General features: G+C 47.5%; 1 protein-coding gene and 1 pseudogene across 3 annotated transcripts in view; one reads left to right on the top strand and one right to left on the bottom strand.

The window, feature by feature from the left end:
- Nucleotides 1-16,984, top strand: part of Abr (active BCR-related) — a 215,560-nt gene that overhangs the window by 88,346 nt on the left and 110,230 nt on the right. The gene's annotated exons all lie outside the window — the stretch shown is intronic.
- On the bottom strand, nt 11,330-14,780 carry LOC101571876 (annotated as a pseudogene).

The following is a 16,984-nucleotide window of genomic DNA, read 5'->3' as shown; positions in this document are numbered from 1 at the left end:
AATTGCATCAGCCCCGCCTGGCAGGCTGGAGCGGGAGCCTGTTGCTATGGTGACCACCAGGCTTCAAACCAGTGAGAAGGACGAGGTAGTTACAGGGTGTGGTTTTCTCACCTTGTGATACTGTCATGTGATAGGCGTCAGGTCTGATGAGCCTGTATTCGCAGCCCTTCCAGGACGTGCCAGCTGCCTCAGTACTCCTAATGGGGCTGCTCCAAAAGCCATCTGGACAGGTTGGGTGTGTGTGACCAAGGACAGAGGTAGCCCCACTGGGCCCACTTGGTGCCAGGCAGTGTCTCCTGGCCTAGTTCTGAGAACATGAGTGAAATAGGAATTTGACTGTGTAAGCCAGATTCTGGGGAAACAGGAGAGGTCTGGAAGGGGGACCATTTCCCAGAACAGAAGGCTGCTCTGAGTCCCAGCCAATAAAACCTGCCCAGCTTGTGTTGAGAATGTATTCTTAACCACCTGACAGCACAACATCTTGCTAAAGATAACAGAGAGCTTGGCTAAGCCAGCACAATCCTTTGATTCAGATCTCCTCTCTTTTTTTATCTCTAGGGGAGAGGATGTAAAAGTTAGTGTTCTGGGCGTACTGGACACCTGCTATGTGCCAGGCCTCACAGTATGCTCAGTCCCATCTTTTTGCTCTATTCTTTCCTCTACCCTGGGAGCAGGTAATGTCCTTGTTTTGCAGGAAAGCAAGCTCAGGGACCTAGAAAATTAAAGTGACTTGCTTACTCAGAGTTAAATCTCAATTATTGTCCTCTGCTTTCTTGGATTCCAGATATGCCCCGAATCAGAAATTCGTAGGAGTCATATAAAGGCTGCGTATCTATCCTCTGGTGGAAAAGCCATGGCAATCTCTCCCCAGGGAAGAACCCAGGCTCTGCCGGGAGCGGTGGATTGAGGCCATTTCTGATTACTGAACAGGAAGCATGAGCAGTATGGGAAATGTATGTTGTAGCCAGGGGCCAGAGCAAACCCAGGAAGCATTTGGTGTGGTCAGGGAGGACAGTGACAAAGGCCAGACCTAGGACATACACAGATCTTATGATTTTTACTTGGGACCCTCTAGGGATTAGAACTAATTGTCAGATGAGTTCTCAGCAGGGATGGGTTCAGCACAGTGGTACAGGGTAGGTAAGGCGTATAGAGCCAGAGGAGAATCAAGGCTCTTCTATGGCCCAGAAGTCAGAAGATCTGACTTATTTAGCTTACGAGGCACAGTAATAGTAACTAATTCTCTTCTAAGTGCACTTGGGATATATTTGCTCATTCCTTCCTCAGAAATTCTGTGTGTTTGTGTGCTGATAGTCTTCCATTTTGAAGATCAAATAGAGGCACAGAGAGGTTGCATGACTTGTTAAGGGTCACATAGCTAGAAAGAGTTGGAGCCTGGGACTCAAGCCAGGGAGTCTGCTTCCAGAACATGAGCTCTTAACCAAAATGTTCTATTGCTTGTACTCTTTTATCTTCTGAGGAAATGATAGTGAGTCAGCTTGCGTGACACCATGCCTTGAGGAGCACGTGTGTGTGCGTGTGCGTGTGTGTACACGCATGTATGCACTGTTATATCAGTCATGGAGGGAGGGCTCAGGACTGAGCTTCTGTGTATAGATGACTGCCCTCCATGTGTCTGCAGAAGCCCTGGAAGACCTGTGTCTGTGCGCCCGCCTGCTCTCCTTTCTTGCCTCTCTCTGTGGGTGATCTGCTGCCTGTGCTTTAGAGAATGGTGGTTATTGCTGAGGCCCATGTGCCCGAGTTGCTTGTCCAACCCTGCCTAAGACTCAGGGCTCCCAGGAAGAGCTCAGGTTCAGGGCTGAGAGTGGATGACAGCCCTAGGGGAGCAGACAGTGAGAAGGGCAGCTGCCGCCTGTGGGAGCATCATCTTGTGCGTCTTGTGGTGCTGGCCAGCCTGTGTGCCCCTCATACAGTATGAGGGGGGCTTTTCTAGCCCTTTCTGCTAGCCAGATCTCCCAGCTGGCCTTCTGCTTGGTGTCTTGCCCAGGACTAGGAATTCAATGAGAAATAGCAACAACAAGAACAACAGTAAAGTCAGTGACAGTAGTAATAGCCGTTAACTACTTATTATATGCCAGGCACTGTTCTTAGAACTCTGCTTGAACTTGGCCTGAGATTTTGAGCACTAGTATTCATTTTCTAAATGAGGACACTAAGGCATAGAGAGGTTAAGCAGGTTGCCCAAGGTCACCTGCCTAGCCTGGCTCCTGAGTCAGTGCAGTGTCAGCACATCCAGTAACATCTCCTCCTGCAAGGAGCATCTCAGCCCTGGTAACCCTTTTCTTGCCCTTAATTGGGAACCTTGCGCTCATTTTCCCTGTGTATAGGTCCAGCCTGTAAGATATGACTTCTGATATCAACCTGGTTTTCGCAGGAACTGTGCTCCTCCTTAGCCCTTAGGTGCACATGTCCGGGAATGCAAGGGATGTTTCCAGAAGCTCTCTTAGGAGCAAAGAGCCTGCCCTATTGCTGCCCCATTGGGGCCCAGGGCCTGTCTTCTCTGGTCTGTGGTCGACAGACACCCTTGTTAGAAGGGCTAAGTTGAAGGCCCATGACTAGCCCTGAGCTGCCTTCCTATAGGAGGTAAGGCTGGCATTGCTTATTGTAAATTAAGAAGATGGAACTATACAGATCTGAGTGGGGGACTTGGGAGGTGGCAGAGAGATAGGATAGATCCCAAGAAAGTGATGGCATTGGGGAAGTTTCCTTTGGGCCATGCTGCATCCTCCCTGAGACATTGCCCACTGGCATCAGTTGGGTATAAAGATAGATTGAACCGTGGAGCCCAGGTAGTGCCTGATGGCAGGAGTATTGGAGCCAACAAAAGCCTGGCTGCCCCTACCTAGGGCTGATCTAAGCTTTTCTTGCACCAGCAGCAAAGCAGGAGTGAGCTCTGCAGGTGGAACCTGCCTTGTAACTCAGAAATTGATCCCAAAAAAACTCTCTTTGGAAGCCATGGGCCATGGGCCTGGTCCAGCCCTCTTGCCTCCTGCTAATCCCTGTGCAAGGATTCCTATCTCTGGTGTTGCTCCCTCCTTCCCTGTCTACTTTTTTTAAAAAATGTATTATTTTGTACTATTTTTTTTAACATTTAAAAAACAAACTTTATTTAATCCAGTGTCTCACTGCACAGCTTGGATGGATAGTGGTCCTCCTGTCTCAGCCTCCCCAGCTCTGGGATTACAGGCGTGTGCCACCACACCCGGTATCAAGGAGGGCACAGCACACCCAGGGTTCCGGAGCCAACACAGGATGTGGTACCGGGGATTGAACCCAGGTGCTTGTGCTGCCAGGCAGGCACTTGGACCGCTGAGCTATCTCCCCAGCCCACTATTTTTAAATTGAGGTAAAAAATACATAAATCTAACATTTCCAATCAGAATCATTTTTAAGTACACAATTTACTGACTTTAAGTATCTTCATACAGTTGCACAACCACCTCCACCTATGTCCAGAGCTCTTCCCATCTTGTAAAACTGAATCTCCATGCCAATTAAACAACTCTCCATTCCCCCTTCCCATCAGACCCTGGCAATCACTGTTTTACTTTCTATCTCAAGGAATATGGCTACAGTGGAATCGTGCAGTAGTTGGCTATTTGTGTGTATAACGAGCTTCTTTCAGTGTTATGTTCTCTGGGTTCACTTATGCTGTAGGCTGTGTCAGAATGGCCTTCCTTTTGGGGGGATGAGGAGGAAATACTGGGGACTGAACCCAGGGCCTTCACGCTGAGCCACACCCCAAGCCCTTTTTATATTTTTCAAATTTTGAGACAAGGTCTTGCTAAATTGCCCAACTGGGCTATAGATTGTGATCCTCTTGGCTCACCCTGTAGAGTGCTGGGATCACAGGCATGCGCCACAACACCCAGTGAATTTCCTTCCATTTTGAGGCTTCAAAAAAAAAAAAAAAAAAATGCTTCTCATTCATAGCAGGACCACCCATGGAGCTTATAAAAAAAAAAATCAGTTATTTATTTATTTATTTTTGAGACAAGCTTTTGCTGTGTAGCTCAGGCCAGCCTTAAACTCACCATGTAACCCAGGCTAGCCTGGAACTCACAGTGTTCCTCCTGCCTCAGCCTCCTCTGTGCTGATTATGTGTGTGCTACCAGCACACCCAGGTCTGTGACCTTTATTCTGAGATGGGCCCATTGACTTGGCCTGGGGAGAATGGGTGGGACACCATGTTGGCAGGAAGGGTTTGGCCCTCTGGTGCCAGCTTCTGCCAAACACTAAGCCTTTGGGGCACTTGGTACAAAATTACTTGCTGGAGAAAATTCTAGATTTCCTTTCCCTCTGTCCCCAGAAGAGGGTGCTGAGTTCCTGGCTCTTTCTCAAACAGAAGGCTGGCACGGCCTAGGCAGTGTTAGGAGAAAGGACTAGCAGGAGCTGGTGAGAGGGCGTGAGGGTAGGCCAGTTGTGCCATGGGACCACACGAATCCTGATGTCCCCAGGCCGTAACACAAGCATGGCTGTTTCTGCTCACTGGCTCACTGCAGAAAAGCAGGGCCTCTGAGTGATCACTCAGGAATCCAGGCAAGTAGAGACCACAGCCTCTGGAACCTACAGCCTCTAAGGTGACTGCAGCAAGAGGAGAGAAAACAAATGGTTGCACATGGTTTTTCTCTGCCACAGTCAGAAACTGACACGTTGTGCTCACTTATACTTTTGTTGTCCACAACTGATCAGATGTCTCTGCCCAAGTTCAGAGCACCTAGAAAATAGTCCCGGATGCTTCTGTAGGGAGAAAAGAATGAGGTAGAATTGAGCACTTGGTCATAGTGGCCACACAGAGGGAAATCCTTTGTGTGAAAGATAAAGGCCTCTGAGAACCCTACTCTGACCTTGAAGATTATGGCAGGTGGATTTGTGTGTCACTGACTAAAAGGATTTGTGTGTCACTGATGCAAAATCATTGTCATTTTCATCACATGCCAGGACTGGGCTGAGGTATTTATGAGCATTGTCTCATGGAATGCTCCCAAACTCAGGGCTACACACTTACCTAGGACCATATCCCTGTCAGTGGCGGTTGGGCCTGCTGATGGGTGGTGGACCAATGGAAATGCCAAGGGCTGGCCAGAGCAGTGGGCACCACAGATCACAGAGCCATAGCAGCTGGGTGGCTGTGCCTGTGTACAGTGTGTGTCTGTGTGTGTCCATGCAAGCACACAAGGTTAGGGGCAAATTGCAGACCTAGCGAGGTAAGCTCAACCAGCTTTCACCAGCCCAGCCCTTACCTGGCTTTAGGGCACACTGGAGGAAAGGTGATACTGGTGTCTGAGGAGCCAGGTGATTAACTTGAGTAGTTCTCTCATCTCATCTTGGGACAGACGAAAATCACTGGCACCCTAGAAGTGAGAGAGAGAAGGTGAATTTATTTTTCTAGTAATGGAACTTGAACCCAGCGACACTATGCCACTAAGATGCAACCCCAGACCTTTTGTTTTACTTTATTTTGAGACAAGGTCTGGGTAATTTGTCCAAAAGCTGACCTCCAACTTGCAATTCTCCTACCTCAGCCTCCTGAGTAGCTAGGATTATAGACATGGCCTACTGAGCCAACTGAAGGAGGTGAATTTTGAGGGATTCACTTTATAGCCCTGTTCAATAGTAGATCCCCTCTCCCCACAGTCCTGGGGGATTAAACCCAGTATCTCCCGCATGGTAGACAAGCATTTTACCACTGAGCCACGTCCCCATCCCTAATAGTGGGACTGTTTCTAAGGTCTTGGGTGGGTGGGAGTCTGGGTAGAGAGCCAGTAGCAGCTTGAGCTGAATGCCACAGAGAGTGGCCTCCTGGCATCAGTGGGTCAAGGTAGTCTGTAGGTGCCAGTGTGAGGGCATGTGAGTGGATCCAGGGCTGGGAAGGCACAGAGCACTTGGCTTTGGGGTTGAAGGGAGTCTGGGTAGATGGCAGGTTACCGTGATTTCTGGTCCTGGCTGTTGTCAACCTGCAGAGCCACTTTGCGACTCTTACTGACCCCTCTGAACCTTATTACTCATCTGTTCTCTGAATTGTCCCTTCCTGCTTTTCAGGGCTAGATTGAGAGTCATTTAATTTTTCATGAATACCCTAAGGAGTCTTGAAGCCATAAATGGGAGAGGGGCTCTGAGCCTCCTCAGGGGGGTGGTAAGTGCGGTTGCATTTGACAGTCATGACTATAATGGTCCCTTGATTCCTCCAAGTCATCACCTCCCGGCTGCTCCCAGCCATGCAGCTCTGGGGCTGAGTGGCATTTCCCACAGGGGACAAGGGAAAGAAAAGCAGAGCCTTAAATCAAATCAGTCCAGGATCATTACTTGTTATCAATTCTTGAGAAGGTTCAGAGGGGAGGCAGGAAAGCAGGTTAAAGCCGTTGAAGTTCAACAGGGGTTAGAACTCCTGTAGGATTTGTAAGAGTGACCTTGTGGCACTCAGGCCCTAAATAATTGGATTGGCAGTTACCAGAAGAGATTAGGGGGACGTTTCGGGGATCTTGTCAGTCAGCCAGCAGTTAGTTTGAGCATTTGCTGTGGGAGAACAGTCCCAGGAGCTGCCACAGCTGAGCTTGTCTTCCAGACGCCTGCCACCTAGTGGGCAAACCAGTGTTTCTGTCTATCGCAGCATTGGTGAAGCCTCTCCCTTCACCCAAGGCCCTGTGGCGCATGCCCCATCCTCTTTCCTTCTGCTTCTGACTCTTCTACTTGTGCCCAAGACCAGAGATTCCTTTGTTTCAGGCTTTGGAGTCTTGGACTTCTCTAGAGGACCACTGTTTTGGCCTCCCTTCCCTTCCCAGGGGATCCTGGAGGTGCCTGTTTGGATCACTTCTCCATGACAACAAGTGAGGCCTTGCACCCCTGCAGAGGGCCAAGGGGGTGTGGTATAACTGTTCCCAGCAGAGGGGCTGGAGCCAGAACTGAGAACTGGTGACTTTTGCTCTATTTCCAGGAATGAATGGTCCCTTTGGCTGTGATATCCAGCTGGCCTTACACTTGGTTGCTGGCTGGCTCCAGACATGGCTGGAGGCCTCAGGATGAAGGTAGGGGCCACCCTGTGTTCTAAGCAGTTGCTGTAGGCTGAAGCCAGGGGATCTGAGTAAATGAGCCACAGGCTGCCCTGCCTGACTGCTTATGTTGTGTGGTCAGAGCAAAACTCTTTTAGTTTGCTCTTTTCTCCTCTCTTCATAGGCAAACCCCACAGTCCCTCAAGAGTTGATTCAAGCCCACGTATTACAAGTGGCCTTCCTTATAGTTAGGGAATTGATTGTATTGCTGACTGATGGCTTCATAGGACTGCTTGAAAGACCATGACCTCAGGGTTCCTGTCTTAAACTCCTAGATCTCAGCCTTCCTAGGTAGTAGCATCGCTTCGGGAGCTGTTCTAGCCCTGATGCCCAGGCCATTTCAAGCTAATTCAGTCGCAGGTGTGGGAACCACACATCAAGATCTCCACACCAGCATGCCGTGAAGGTACCTGAAAACTCAAGACATACTCTGGTGGCCATTGGTGCCTTGTTCTACTCTGAGCCTACTTAATAGAGGCTGACCAATTAACTGGGCCTGCTGATGGAAGGTTTTCTGGAACCTTACCACAGCTGTAAATTGCCAAAGCCTTGGTTTTGTTTTCTAAGGACAAGAAGAACCTTGAGGGTACTTAATACTCAGGACAGAGACCAGGGTTGCAGTGGTAACAGCTCCCATTGATTGAGTGCTTGCCCTAGGCCCCTTGCCTTGCATTATACATCATTTTCTCATTCACTCCATAAAAACCTTGAGAGAGGGGCCGGGGAGATAGCTCAGTAGAATAAGCGCTTGCCTGGCAAGCACGAAGGCCTGAGTTCAATCCCCACTTCCGCAAAAAAAAAAAACAAAAACAAAAAAAAAAACACCTTGAGAGAGACAGGCATTGCTGATTATGTTATCCCCATTTTACAGATGAGAAAACCGAGGCTCAGAATGGCTAAACAGCCTAAGGGTACATAGCTCTCACATGGGAAAATTGAAGATAGAGACCCAGTCTGACTCTAAAGCCTGTGCCCTTGACCACTGCACTGCCATGGTCCCCTCAGCCCTCTTTTCATCATTCATAGGGCAGGAGGTATTAAGACTTGGATGGCTTCTCCCAGAAGAAAAATGCTGTGGTCCCTCCGATACCTCACAGTGATGGTGGACCATGATGATACCTCCCAGAGGTATCATTTGGGTCAGCTGGGGTCATGTGGTCCCCGAAGGCACCAGCCCCTTTCTTTTCTATGCCTTTGTGGCTCCAGCTGAGCTTCATCCTACCTTTACAAATACTATTGTGCCCCAGGCACTGTGCCAAATTCTTTAACCTACTTTATGTTAATGTCATTCTCACAAGTACCCTGTGATTTGGGTATTGTTATCCTCATCTGACAGATGAAAAGCTGAAGCTCAGAGAGGCTGTGACTCACAGAGGCCTAGAACCAACCAGCTGAGAATCTAGAGTTGGCAGCCACCCCAGATCTCTTGGCTCTGAGGCAGCGCAGCTCTGGTGCTGGGGAGAGACCCAGAACTCTGAGTCCTATGGGGGCTTGATTTTCAGGATCAGGGGGAAGCTGAGAATGAGTAAACAGCTGATGGGGAAGGTGACTATGAAACTGGTTTGGATGTGGAGGACCTGAGAGTCACTGCAGAAGCTGTCGGCCTCAGAGTGGACCATGGGAATGGAGCACAAGTCTGAATACCCAGCAGGCTGCACCCCTGCAAGCTGCAGGTCTCCCTCAGACTCACAGTAACCTCTGTATTTATAGGAAGGGTTGGCAGTCCCAAGATACTACCGGGCCCATTTAGAACAGCACCCTGTGAGGAGGGTGGGCAGGGCAAAGTCCATATGTCCCCTCTTCCATCAGCGGCTATGGACTGTGTCCAGCCTCCTTCCAACAGTCAGTCACCAGCTGCCCTGCCCTGCTCAGAATCATGGGAACTTGGCCTGGGCTTAGCCCTGGGTGTGTGACTTGATGAATCTCTCTGCCCTGGTATCGGCTTTGTGATTGAGCAATCACTGTACCATTGAGTACGGGGAAGGATCCAAGCATCTTTTTGTATTTGTAAAGGTAGGATGAAGCTCAGCTGGAGCCAGAAAGGCACAGAAAAGAATGACGTTGGTGCCTTCAGGGACCACATGACCCCAGCTGACCCAGATGATACCTCTGGGAGACCTGAGTCATCATGGTCCACCATCCATGTAAGGTATTGCAGGGACCAGCATCTTTCTTCTGGGAGAAGCCATCCAATTCTTAATACACCCTGCCCTATGAATGATGAAAGAGGGCTGAGGTGACCATGGCAGTGTGGTGGTCAAAAGGGCACAGGCTTTAGAGTCAGACTAGGTCCCTATCTTCAATTTTCCCATGTGAGAGCTGTATACCCTTAGTCACCCTTGCATAGGGAGGAAGCTGTTTGGTGGTCTGTCGCCCCAGGAGAAACACCCCGAGCTCTGGCTCTGCTCTGGGGTTGCCCTGCTCACCATCCTTCCCTGGGCCATTCGTAGGAATCCTGGACCTCTTGGAAGAGGGACACCCCCTCATCATCTCTTCTCTCATGGTCCATGTGTACACTGCAGGACAACAAATTGGCCTTTTGTTGCTCCTAGGTTCTGGGAGTGCCCCACTGTCCTCTAAATCCTCAAACTAGTCTGGGGTTCAGGAGAGAGATGTAAGTTTGCAAAATATGTACCAGAGTTAACATGGAGACAGAGGCCAAGAGACTGTAGAAGACACTGACGGGTGAAGGAAGAGAGGAAAGAGATCCAGGTTCCTAGGGGTGGCCCAGTGGAAAGGGTTGAGGAGAAAGGAAGACCCAATGCAAGAGCTGCAGTGTAGTGTAGGCTAAAGAAGGAAAACAACAGCAGCCTGGTATCCTGGAAGTCTGTTGAACACCCCCAGGGCTTCGGGAAGGAGGAGTGACCCACCATCTTGAAGGCTGCTGGGAGTGAAATGAGGACTTGGAATCTACCATGCTTTGACTGAAGAGACTCCATAGGGTCTCACCTCCCCTTTAGGTATTAGGTGGATGGTGTTGCTGGTTGCCTCATTGGCTTCTGACCTTATCACTCCCCAAAGTACTGGGTGGGAGGTGAAGGCTGACTCTTTCTTTTTTTTCTTTTTTTGGTATTGGGAATAGAACTCAGGACCTGGTACTTGCCAGGCAGGCACTGTGCCACTGAGCTACATCTCTGGCCCAAAGGTTAATTCTAAGAGATGGTGCAATTTTGTTTCAGCCCAGTCTTCCCTGCCTAAGACCTGGCTCAGGTTAAATAGCTGTCCTTTCCAGGTTCAGTTTGAGTTAATGACTTTATCATTATAAATTTGATGGCAGCTTTTGTATCTGATAAACCACTCCTGTCATCCCAAAAAGCATAACCTGACCCAGATGGTACCCTAAGGAATAGAAGCTGAGTTTTGCCCATAGGTTTCCTGACTCGGGGCCACCGTGCCCCAGATCCACAGCTTCAGAGTAGACACCTGTCCTCCACAGCTTCAGAGCAGACACCTGTCCTGTGGTAGGTTACACCTCCCACAGGCATGAGCTTGCTTCCTCTCCATCCAGACCTATCTAAACTTGAACATGAGTCTGTTCACAATAACCTGGTCATCCTTTCTGTCCACAAGACTCTCAGTCATCCAAGTTCAGAAGATCCCCTTCCTCTCTATGCTTTTCATAAACTCTCCCACATCCCGTCCTTCTGTTCTTTTTATTTTATTGTTTGTTCCAGGAATAGAACTCATGATCTCACGCTTGCCAGGCAGGCACTGTACCACCGAGCTATAGCCCTGACCCCAATCTTTCTGTTCCATTCCCACTACTGCCACCCTTGACATCCTATGTGAGGACTATTTGCTCCACTACATGTTGTCTAATGTACCTGGCTTTCTCCTCTGCACCAAAACCACTTTCTGACTTGGGCTTTAGTGACCTTTTGGACCTGAGCCTCAGCCCTGTGAGTCTACTCACCTGTGCCCTGTGCAGGGCCAGTGCTGTCCTGCTCCACTCTAGAGACTCAGACCCTTCGGCAAGCAGGCCCTTCTCTATCCTCCTCAGCACAGGCTGTTTCTTCTGCTCTTGAGTCCCTTGAGAGCCATCTACCTATTGTTCTTTCTGTTTGTGTGGGTTCTACATTGGAGAACGGTTAACAGTACAGGTCTGTCCGTGTTTCGTCTGGTTTTCCACTTCATCGTTAAACCTTGAGCAAATAACAACTCTCTACACCTTCATTCTCTCAATTATAAATGAAAATTGTACTGGTACAACTTGTTTGGCTCTTAAACATGTTTTTATTTTTTTTTATTTTTTTTTTTTCCTTTCTACCACAGGTAGGGTCATTTATGTGTTTCAACCCTGAACAAAATACAGGTAACAGTCTAAATTCAATCATGACAATAAAATACTTTCCATTTTCCAAGTTTGATGGTAATAAATATTTACATTTTTAAAAATAATTTTTGTTCATCTTTTTGTTTTTTTAAAAAGACAACATGCTCAAGAGTACACAGAATACGGAAAAAGTCATCCCTTTGAGAGATCAACTGGTTAGTATAAAACAATCTTCGTACATATTAAGAACAATATCATCAGGGAATTTAACATGGTGTTTACTTCAAAGATGATATTCAAGTATGTTATTCAGAACACAACTTCTAATGTAGCTAAGAAGTAAGCACTACTATATAATTTTTGCATTTTAATATCGCCTAAATCCACCTCCTCCTCCTCCTCCTCCTCCTCCTCCTCTTCCATATGGATCTCCATAGCCTCTTCCTCCATAGCCCCCTCCTCTCCCACCATAGCCCCCTCTACCACCATAATCTCCCCTCCCACCATAGTCCCCCCTGCCTTGGAAACCTCCTCTCCCCCCACCTCCTCCACCACCCGCCCCTCCCCATCCTCCTCCTCCACCCCTCCCTCCACCCCAGCCTCCTCCTCTTCCTCCTCCGCCACCACCTCTGCCCCCACCTCCACTCCCCCCACCCCCCCATCCACCCCTTCCACCGCCGTCTTGTCTCTTTTGCCAAGGGGGCATTTCAGGGGGTGGTGGTTCAATTTCATTTGGCCGTCCTCCTCTATCAGGGACCCGTCCCATCAGCACCTTATTAATGGCACATGCAGTTTTCTCCCGACTGATTCCGCTACTTGTCCTAATGATCTTAGACAGATCTTCACGAGCTGCAAGCAGGTGTGCCAATGTGATAGTTGTCTTGGGTGACAAAGCATAACGCTTAGGCTGGTAAATTCTTGCTATGCTATCTGTCTTTACCTTTGCTCTGTCAGACCATCCAAAGGACTGCACTGTCACATCTAAGCGTTTCATTAACATCCGCCGGCGACATTCATATTCACAGGAAAGGGCATCATTGATTCTTTCCAGTTGTTCCGCTTGTTCCGGATTTAAATCAACTTTCAACAGTGGTTTTCCCACATGATTTTTCTGGACTTTAGAGAGAATCTCCTTCACCTTTGATTCCACTTGGGTTAGCATAGCCGGAATGTCAGAAGTGGTAGACTTCGGTATACCAAGGGCATCATATATAGCTTGAACTTCCTGACAAATTTCACTGTTTTTATCTAACTCAGAATTTTTACATTTCTTTTTCTGTAATATCTGTAAAGCTTGAAGTTCTGTACTTAAAAATAACAGAAGTTTCAAACAGTCATCCTTTGTTTTTAATCGGTCTTTAACATCTCCTGATATGAGAACAGAATAGGGGCAAGCCATTTCTTTTAAAAAACCACTTATCTCAAGCTGGAAACTCTCTAAGTCATCTCTCCCAGCGGAAGTGATACTTTCTTCCAAGTTGCATAAAGATTTTATTTGAGAGCCTAACCAAACACATAACTCTGAAAATTCAGGCGAAGAAAGTCCACCCTCTGCTGCCTTGGTAAGGCCCTGTTCTTCTAACAGTGGTCCTTTGTACCCCAGCGCCTCCAGCGTGTCCAGCACGTCCCCTTCCATGGTGGTGCCGGGGCCCGCCTCTGGCCCTCCGGCTCTTAAACATGTTTTTAGATGAACCAATCTTAAACATACAGCTAAATGAATATGTGTGTGTATCTTTTTGTATAATCAACATCCAGATCAATACATGGAACATTCCTGTTATGACCCAAAATTCCTTCATACCCCCTCGACTAACACATTTTCTCTCTACAGCCCACTTCCAGCTGTGGACTTCTACCATCTATTCATTTTTCCTGGGGTGTGTGTGTGTGTGTGTGTAAGTGTGTGTGGTGGCAGTAGCAGGGGGATCAAATCCAGAGCCTCATGCATGCTAGAAAATGCTCTGCCACCGAGCCACACTCTAGCCCTGGCTCATTCTTTTCTTTCTTTCTTTTTTTTTTTTTTTTTTTTTTGTGGAACCAGTAATTGAACTCAGACCTTTGCACTTGCCAGGGAAGCGCTTATTCCACTGAGCCATCTCCCTGGCCCACTGGCTCATTCTTGAACTTCATACAAGTAAAATCCAGTGTGCCCTGTCTTGTGCTGGGCTTCTTTTTTTCCACATCATGTTTGTAAGATTCACCTGTCTATTCTTCCTGTACAGGTGAAGTGAGGCAATGCATATTCTAGCTCCTGCGCAGCCATATGTGATAGAGCAGCTCTCTGAAGACTTTCAGGGCAGACTTGGTGGGAATGACGGTCAGGCCTGGGCCTCCCTTGTGTTTCTTCCCTCCCCCACTTTCGTTAGTTCCCAGGTAAAAAATAAAGTTCTCTGCGGTCAGCCCCTGTATCACCTGTACTGGGATGGTAGGAATAACTCATACCTGAAAGATAACTTTGTTCTGTATCTGATGCTTTTTGGAGTGCCCAGGAAGAGGTGGGAAGGGCCTTTCCTCAGCATCTGTGTGGGGGTTGGGAGGTCCCAGCATGTTTCTCTTGTGTGTCCATTGGTCAGCACTGTGGGATAGTCTCAGAGAAGGCTGTAAGCAGCCTGGGCCTGCCATTTGGGTACTCCCCTGCACCACGCAGAGCTTCGGGTGGTAAGTGTGAGGGCCGTCACTTGAATTTGAACCTACCTCCCACAGACCTCCCTGCACTGTCCAAAGAGAACACATCGCCTGTCCCCATTGCCCTTCCTCTAGGCATCTGTCCTGTCACCTCCAGGATATAGGCTCCATTATGACTTTGTAAGGGGCATCCTTCTATTCACATAGGGCTCCTTGTTCAGATAACTGAGGAGATCTATAGGTCTCAGGTTCTGCTTGCAGGGGGCCCATGCATTGAGAATTATCTAGAGTCAGCATAATTTAGCAGTGCTGTGGTTTGCACCAAGGTCATGAGTCCAGAGTCCTGCCCAGCCCTCAGCTCTGCCCACAAAGGCCTCAGTGGGTTGGTCTGTGCCCACCTCTCCTGTGCTGTTACCTCACCCTTGTTCACTCTGTGTTCCAGCCATGCCTGGCTATTTATAGTCCGCTTGAGGAGCCCTGCTGTTTCATACTTTGTGCCACTGCCAGACCTCCTCCTGTTGCTTAGAACTGTGCTCCCATCTCTCACCCGCCTGCCAAGCACCCACACATCTTTTAGAGTCAGTAATATTAATAATAGCAGCTAAGATTTATTGGGTGCTTATTATGTGCTGAGTACTTTGTGTGTGTTATCCAACTGGAACCCCAGTGGCCCTATAGACTCCATACCTTTGTCTTTCACTGTTCATATTCATTTGTTTTGCTGTTATCTGTTGATAAGTGGCTTCCAGGAACTCTTCTGGGGACACATAGGGGTTGGGAATTTGGTAGACTCTGAACCAGAACTTATGCATCTGGCCTCAGGGCCTTTGCTCTTAGCTGCAGTGGTCAGCCATCTCCACTGTTGCTGAAGCCCCTCTGGCTGTCTCGCTAGTCCAGTGTCACCTGCTTCTTGTTCTCTGCCTCCCTGTGCCTCTGAGTTCGGTTGATGGGACTGTCTTCCTGGCTGCAAAAATGTCGCTTAGAAATGTGTTCATTTTAAGTAGCAGCAAAGCCAGTGTATAGGGTCTTATATTTCTTGCTTAGCAAGAAATGAGGTGAGCGCTAACACTATTCAGTAGCTCCTCAACATCGGGGAAATTTGTCTGTTCTTTCTTGACCTTTTCTTCATGGCCACTGAAGTTCCAGTCATCACATTTGAGTTAAAAGCAAGAAATCCCCTTTTACCCATCAAGGTAAAATGCCTTGCCCCACAGGCTTGGGCATACTTTGCTTAGCTTTCATTGCCTAGAATGACGCCAAGTGGCCATTCCTAGTGATAGGAGAAGCAGAAAACCTGGGTATCGTGTTGGGGACAGGGTCTGTTGCCCTTATTTGACACCAAGGTAATATGAGTAGGGGAGAAAGGATACTGGGCAGAAGACAAGTAGTATCTGCTAGGGTCCTACAGAGTAGAGATTGTATTAATTTCTTCCAAATGCTCAGAATCTGAATACTCTCATGTTGTTTGGTTTTGTGGCCATCAAACTTTCCTCTGTCTACATAGACTTTTTTTTCCTTTAAGAAAACATAACACTGTACCATTACTGTTATGAATCTTTTTCATTTAACAAGATGATATATATCATTCATATAATTTTAAATAGCTGTATATTAGTTTATCTTGTAGACATACCATAATTTATTCAACCTATAACCTGTTATTAATTATTCAAGTTAAGCAACCTGAATAATTAATAATAGGGGATAGTTGAATAATATGTGATTAATAACCTTGTAATTTTATGTACATTTATAATTAATATCTTAGGACACTGGCTTACATTAAGCTGTACCAACTAAAGCTCTGATACCAGTTAACAAATTAACTCTAGAGAAGCTCTGTTGATTCTATATACTCTAAAAGAGCTTCTCAGAAAACCTGCCTCATGGTAGCTCTGGATATTATTATTTTTCAGGTTGATTGAATTTTGTTTGCAGTATTGGAGATGGAACCCAGGGCCTCACAGATGCAAGGCAAGCACCCTACCGTTGATCCTGGGCGTATAATATTATTTTTAAATCCTTGCTGATTTGATAGGAAAATTATAACAGAGAGATATTTTCCACTTTGTTTAGTTAGAGGTGAGATTAATATCTTGAAAACTGTATGGACTGTGGACATTTATAGCTCTCTTTTGAATTTTCCATTGATGTCCTTTGCTGATTAGAAAGCTGAGGTGTGCAGTTCTTATTGTTTTGTAAAAACACTTTGTCCAGTTACCGCCATGTGAGCCACACAGGGAAGTTCTTAGGTGAGGCTGCCTCTTGAGTGAGATTTAAAGGCTAAGGATGCGCCACAGCAGTAAGAACAGAGGTTTAGTGGACAAAACTGTGTTGGGGCTTCATTATCTAGGGCTGCCATCACAAACAACAGAAAATGAGTGGCTTAAACAACTGAAATTTGTCTCTTCCCATTTTGCAGGCTAGAAATTGCAGTGAAAGTGGGTGGCGTCCCTCTCTCTATGCTGGTGGGGGAGAAGTCTTGCTGCTTTTAGCATCTGGTGGCCACAGGTGTCCTTGGTCTATGGCGGTACCCCTCCAGGCTCTGCCTCTCTCTCCTCCATGTCTGTGTCTCTTCCTCTTATTTCTCATAAGGACTCATCGTGGGATTTAGGATCCACATGGTTAGTCTGTGATGGTCTCATCTTATGATCCTTAACTTGATTACTATCTGTAAGGACCTCTTTTTTCAAGTGAGGTCACATACACAGGTACCAGGAGTTAGGAGTTGGACATATATTTCAGCCCACTGCAGGAACCTAGAAGAACTCTGATATTACAGGGCAGGAGGATATGACCCTGGAAAGTTGAGGCAGAGTGCAAACACAGAGGGCCTTGGACTGAGGAGTTTGGATTGTGCCATTGAAGAGAATGGGAAACAGGGAAGACCTGATCATCTTTGCTGTTTGGTTGCTTTGGAACTGTAAGAGTTGGTGAGGGAAGGAAGGAAGAAGGGAAGTAGGAATATTTCAGGATATAGGAGCTGAGAGGCAGGAAGAAGGGGCAATCTTGAAGG

Source organism: Octodon degus, unplaced genomic scaffold (assembly GCF_000260255.1).
Source record: "Octodon degus isolate 3935 unplaced genomic scaffold, OctDeg1.0 scaffold00072, whole genome shotgun sequence".
Taxonomy (NCBI): domain Eukaryota; kingdom Metazoa; phylum Chordata; class Mammalia; order Rodentia; family Octodontidae; genus Octodon; species Octodon degus.
Note: the sequence above shows the minus strand (reverse complement) of the source record. Positions and strands in the feature narration are given on the sequence as shown.